Source organism: Salvelinus sp. IW2-2015, linkage group LG8, assembly GCF_002910315.2.
Source record: "Salvelinus sp. IW2-2015 linkage group LG8, ASM291031v2, whole genome shotgun sequence".
Lineage (NCBI taxonomy): Eukaryota > Metazoa > Chordata > Actinopteri > Salmoniformes > Salmonidae > Salvelinus > Salvelinus sp. IW2-2015.
Genome location: NC_036848.1, coordinates 1,752,254 through 1,758,333, shown reverse-complemented (window position 1 = coordinate 1,758,333; position 6,080 = coordinate 1,752,254). Strand labels below are relative to the sequence as shown.

General features: G+C 47.1%; 1 protein-coding gene across 1 annotated transcript in view; it reads left to right on the top strand.

Annotated features, from left to right (window-relative positions):
- The first annotated feature begins 359 nt into the window (after positions 1-359).
- LOC111967201 (rho-related GTP-binding protein RhoG) overlaps positions 360-6,080 on the top strand; it is a 298,978-nt gene continuing 293,257 nt past the window's right edge. Inside the window, exon 1 of the mRNA XM_070444663.1 lies at positions 360-409. The gene's annotated coding sequence lies outside the window, so the exon portion shown is untranslated. The remainder of the gene's footprint in view (positions 410-6,080) is intronic.

Below are 6,080 nucleotides of genomic sequence, written 5' to 3'. Positions count from 1 at the left end.
TTGGTGAGTGAGAGAGAGACGAGAGAATACATTAAAAAAGAGAATGGCAAAAGTCAGATATCGAGTGAGACAGAAGAGAGAGCACAAGATAGAGAGAGAGAGACAGAAATGAAGACAGAGTGTGAAGAGAGAGACAGAATATTAAGGGAAAAGGCAGTGAAAAGCGCAGAAGCAGAAAATTGGGACTGTTTATGAAAGTGTGGTCTCTCTCCCCCTTTCTCTTCCTCTCTCTCTAATGTTCCCTCCATCTCTCTCTCCCCCCATTTCTCTTCCTCTCTAATGTCACCCCCATCTCCCCCTTTCTCTTCCTTTCTCTCTCTAATGTTCTCTCCATCTCTCTCWCTCAAATTCAATTTAAGGGGCTTTATTGGCATGGGAAACATATGTTAACATTGCCAAAGCAAGTGAAGTAGATAATAAACAAAAGTGAAATGAACAATAAAAAATTAACAGTAAACATTACACTCACAAAAGTTCCAAAACAATAAAGACATTTCAAATGTCGTATTATGTATATATACCGTGTTGTAACGATGTACAAATAGTTAAAGTACAAAAAGGAAAATAAATAAACATAAATATAGGTTGTATTTACAATGGTGTTTGTTCTTCACTGGTTGCCCTTTTCTTGTGGCAACAGGTCACAAATCTTGCTCTCTTCCTCTCTCGCTCTAATGCTCCCGCCATCTCTCTCTCTCTCCCTTTTTCTAATGCTCCCTCCCTCCATCTCTCTCTCTCCCCCTTTTTCCCAATGCTCTCTCCCTCCATCTCTCTCTCCCCATTTTTCTAATGCTCCCTCCCTCCACCCTCCATTAATGAATTAATTTAAATTGATGGATGTTCTATGATTAGTGGAAACCTTTCCTAGAAAAACTGGTCGATTTAAGTGATTCCCTATGGAAATACCAGTACGTTAGCCTATCTGACCTCGAGGGCACACTAACAGACACATGTTTAGGCTATGCACACACTTGCATGCATAAACACACCCGCACACAGACACACACACACAGTCAAACCCCCCTTTTTTAAAGTCAAAATGTAGTTAACAGCAAAAAAAGTGACACATTTATTCCATTTTAATGTAGTCATTGCTGTATGAGTACAGCTATTCTGCAATGTGCTCTGTATGTAACCTCTCTTGTTGCTAGGTAACTGCCGGTGAAGCTACAACCATTGCTATGCAGCACAACGACAGCTGTCTGTGTAATTGGACCATTAAGATGATTAAACGTCGTCATCATTCCGCTCCTCTCTGTCTCAATACAGTTCAGGATCCACAACACGCTGTAACAGAAGAGTTAATGGACTGAACAGGAGAGGCTGATACTTCTTGTTTATTTCTCATTAGGAGACTGAAGATCATAAAGATTGTTTTCTAAGTCCCAAATGGCACCCTATTCCCTATAGAGTGCACTACTTTTGACCATAGGAGCCCTTCCCAAAAAGTAGAGCACTAAAATAGGGGTGCCATTGGCACAAAGACCATTGACGTACTACAGTAAAATTGGACAGGAAAGGAGGCAGGATAGAACCCCCCAGGTGATTTTGCAATAATGCTTAGATACCAAATATAGGTTCATGTTAAAAATGTAACTTACTATACATAAAGTTTAATTAAGTCAACTAAAATGATTGCCTTGCAGCAAGGGCTCGTCGGGATGGGCATCTAAATGTATATTTACATGGACACGTTACTAATCCCGTTACCAATGACATTTAGCAACTGATGAATTACGGTGTCCGGGCCACTTCCCCGTTGGACCTGGACGCACAGCGGCGCGCGCGCTTCAGGCACATGGAAAGCGCCCTCAGTTTTGTCGCGACCTAACAGGATAATGCTCTAAATTGGCATGGTTAAGAGACAAGAAAAAAGGGGAGAAGCAGCGCGTTCTAAAGATATCAACGAGGCAGTTTAAATTTCATGGTTAGTGTATTCTGTATGATTGGTGTTGGTCAGATGATACAAAGTTGTAATCTACAGGAAAATCCCATTTGGTAGAGCCAGCTGTCAGACTGGAGCTTTCAACTGATGCCCCACAGGATGGCAAGCTGTCCACACCACACACACCACACACCACAACCACACCACACCACACCACACCACGCGCAACCAACACACCACACACCACACACACACACACACACACACCACCACACACACACACACACCACAACACACACACACACACACACCACACACACACACAACCACCACACACCACACACACACTACACACACACGTCATGCACTAGAATTTGATTGAATGATGGATTGGAAACTTATTTTCCCAATGCTTTTGGGGAAACGTGTCATTCAGTACAACATGTTATGCAACGTAGCAAACGTTCAATCGAACATATGAAAACACACCCCAGAACGGAACTTTCTTATAGGTCATTCTACAAGAAACAATTGCCAAGTGTGGTACTTATGGTTAGACCGTTTATATAAATACAGAAATGAATTTGATCTTTAGTTGTGGTTGGATATATTGACCAAAATTATTAAGGAACGTTGTTTTGAGTGTACACGAGACAAAATATAAAGGCAACATGTAAAGTGTTGGTCATATGTTTCATAGCTGAAAATAAAAGATCCCAGGAAATGTTCCCAAATCGCACAAAAAGTTTATTTCTCTCAAATTTGGGCACAAAATGTCTTTAATTCCTGTATGGGCACTTCTCCTTTGCCAACCATATGAATCACAATCCAGCTGACAGGTTGGTGAAATCAAGAAGCTGCATTAACAGCATATCATTACACAGCGTGCACCTTGTGCTGGGGACGTAAAAAACCACTTTTAATATGTGGCAGTTTACTGTCACACAACACATGCCTGACTGCGGGAACGTCCACCCAGAGCTATTGCCAGAGAATTTAATGTTATTGCTCTAACCATAAGCTTCCTCCAACTTTCGTTTTACGAGGAATTGGCAGTGCGGTCCCAACCGGACTCACAACCGCAGGACCATATGGTGTTCAGCCAGCCAGGACCTCCCAACATCCAGCCTTTTTCACTTGCAGCCATCGCCTGCGGGGGGGGGGCTGATGAGTATTACTGTATGAACCGAGACACCGGACGACCCAACACACACCCCAGACGACCCAACACACACCCAGACGACCCCATACACACACCCAGAACGCACCCAACACACACCCACGACCGACCCAACCACACACCCAGACGACCCAACACACACCCAGAAGACCCAACACACACCGCAGACACCAAACACACACCAGACGGACCCAACACACCACCCAGACGACCCAAACCAACACAACCCAAGACGACGCCAAACACACACCCAGACGACCCAACACACACCGAGACGACCCCAACCACACACCCGAGACGACCAACACACCACCGAAGACGACCCAACAACACACCAGCACGACCCAAACACAACACCCAGGACACCCAACACACACCCAACGACCCAACACACACCGAGCGACCCAGACACACACCAGACGACCCAACAACACCCCAGACGACCAACACACAACCAGACGACCCAAACACACACCCAGAAGACCCACACACACCCAGACGACCCAACAACCCAGACGACCCAACACACACCCAGGACGACCAACACACACCAGACCGACCCAACACATCACCCAGACGAGCCCAACCAACACACCAGACGACCCAACACACCCAGGACTTACCCAACACACACCGAACGACAGAGAAATCTTTATCTCAACGATCCACTTAAAACAAAATAAGAAAAAATAATTATCTGGCCAGCCCTAGCCAGCCTCGGTTACTGCTCAAAATGTCTTGTAGTCCCTGGGTCACGAGTAGCAGCCCTCGTTTACTGCCTCAAAAATGTATTGTAGGCTGGTCGAGAGCCGGCCTCGGTTACTGTTCAAAATGTAGTTGCTAGGCCTGATCGAGTACGCCAGCCTCGGTTACTGCTCAAAATTGTCTGTTGTAGGCTGGTCGGAAGTAAAGCCAGCCATCGGTTACTGTTCAAATGACTTGTAGGCCTTGGTCGAGTCAGCCAGCCTCGGCTCCTCACTGCTCAAAATGTCTTGTAGGCCTGTCGAGTAGCCAGCCTCGTTACTGTTCAGAAATTACTTGTAGGGCCTGTCGAGTGAGCCAGCCCTCGGTACTGGCTCAAAATGTCCTGTAGGCCTGGTGTTCGATCAGCAGCCTCGGTTACTGCGTCAAAAAATGTTCTTGGTAGTCCTGCGAGTAGCCAGCCTCCGTTTACTGCCTCAAACATGTAACCGGTAGGCCTGGTCGAGTACCAGCCTCGGTTACTGCTTCAAAAATGTCTTGTAGGCCTCGTCGAGTAGCCAGCCTCAGTTACTGTTCAAAATGTCTTGTAGGCCTGGTCGAGTAGCCAGCCTCGGTTACTAGTTCAAAATGCTCGTAGTCCTGCGTCGAGTAGGCCAGCCTCGGTTACTAGTTCAAAAATGTCTTGTAGGCCATGCGTGCGAGTAGCCACACCTCGGTTACTGTCAAAAATGTCTGTAGGCACCTCGGCGAGTTAGCCCAGCGTCGGTTAATGTTCAAAATGTCTTGTAGTCCTGGTTCGAGGTAGCCAGCCTCGGTTACTGTTCAAAAATGTCTTGTAGTCCTGAGTTCAGTAGCAGACCTCGTTACTGTTCAAAATGTCTTAGTAGTCCCTGGTCGAGTAGCCAGCCTCGGTTTACGGATTCAAAATGTCTTGTAGTCCTGGTCGATTAGCCAGCCTCGGTTACTGTAGTCCAAACAATTGTCTTGTAGTCCTGCGTCGAGTAGCCAGGCTCGGTTACTGCTTCCAAAGAACGGTTTCTTGTAGTCGCGGGGTCGAGTAGGCCAGCCTCGGTTACTGTTCAAAATGTCTTGTAGTCCATGGTCGAGTAGCCAAGCCTCGGTTACTGTTCAAATGTCTTTGTAGTCCTGGTTCGAGTTAGCCAGCCTCGGTTACTGCTTCAAAACATGTCTTGTAGTCCTGGTCGAGTAGCCAGCCTCCGTTACGGTTCAAAAATGGTTCTTGTAGGGTCCTGGTTCGAGTAGCCAGCCTCGGTTACTGTTCAAAATGTCTTGTAGTCCTGGTCGAGTAGCCAGCCTCGGTTACTGTTCAAATGTCTTGTTAGGCCTGGCGAGTAGCCAGCCGTCGGTTACTGTTCAAAATGTCTGGTAGGCCTGGTCGAGTTAGCCAGCCTCGGTTACTGTGTGAGAGAATGTCTTGTAGTCCTGTCGAGTAGCCAAGCCTCGTTACTGTTCACAAATGTCTCGTTAGTCCCTTAGGTCGAGTTAGCCAGCCTCGGTTACTGCTTCAAAATGTCTCGTAGGTCCTGGTCAGTAGCCAGCCTCGGTTAACTGTTCACAACATGTCTCGTAGTCGCTGTCGAGTAGCCGAGCCTCGGTTACTGTTCAAAATGTCTCGTAGTCCTGGTCGAGTAGCCAGCCTCGGTTACTGAGCGTCAAAATGTCCTCGTAGTCCTGGCGACGTAGGCCAGCCTCGGTTACTGTTCAAAATGCTCGTTAGTCCTGGTCGAGTAAGCCAGCCTCGTTACTGTTCAAATGTCTCGTAGTCCTGTCGAAAGTAGCCAGCCTCGGTTACTGTTCAAAATGGTCTCGTAGTCCCTGGTCGAGTAGCCAGCCTCGCGTTACTGTTCAAAAGGTCTCGTAGTCCTGTCGAGGAGCCAGGCCTCGGTTTACTGCTTCAAAATGTAAACTACGTAGTCCTGGTCGGAGTAGCCAGCCTCGTAGCTGTCAAAATGTCTCGTAGTGCCTGTCGGAGTAGCCAGCCTCGGGTTACTGGGCTCAAAAATGTCTTGTAGTCCTGGTCGAGTAGCCAGCCTCGGTTACTGTTCATAAATGTCTTTGCTAGGTCCTGTCGAGTAAGCCAGCCCTCGTTACTGTTCAAAATGTCTCGTAGTCCTGTCGGAGTAGCCAGCCCTCTTGTTACTGTTCAAAATGTCTCGTAGTCCTGGTCGAGTAGCCGAGTACTGTTCAAAATGTCTGGTAGTCCTGCGTCGAGTAGCCATCCTCGCCGTTTACTGCTTCAAAAATGTTCTGGGTAGTCTGGGTCGAGTTAGCAAACAGCCTCGGTTACTGTTC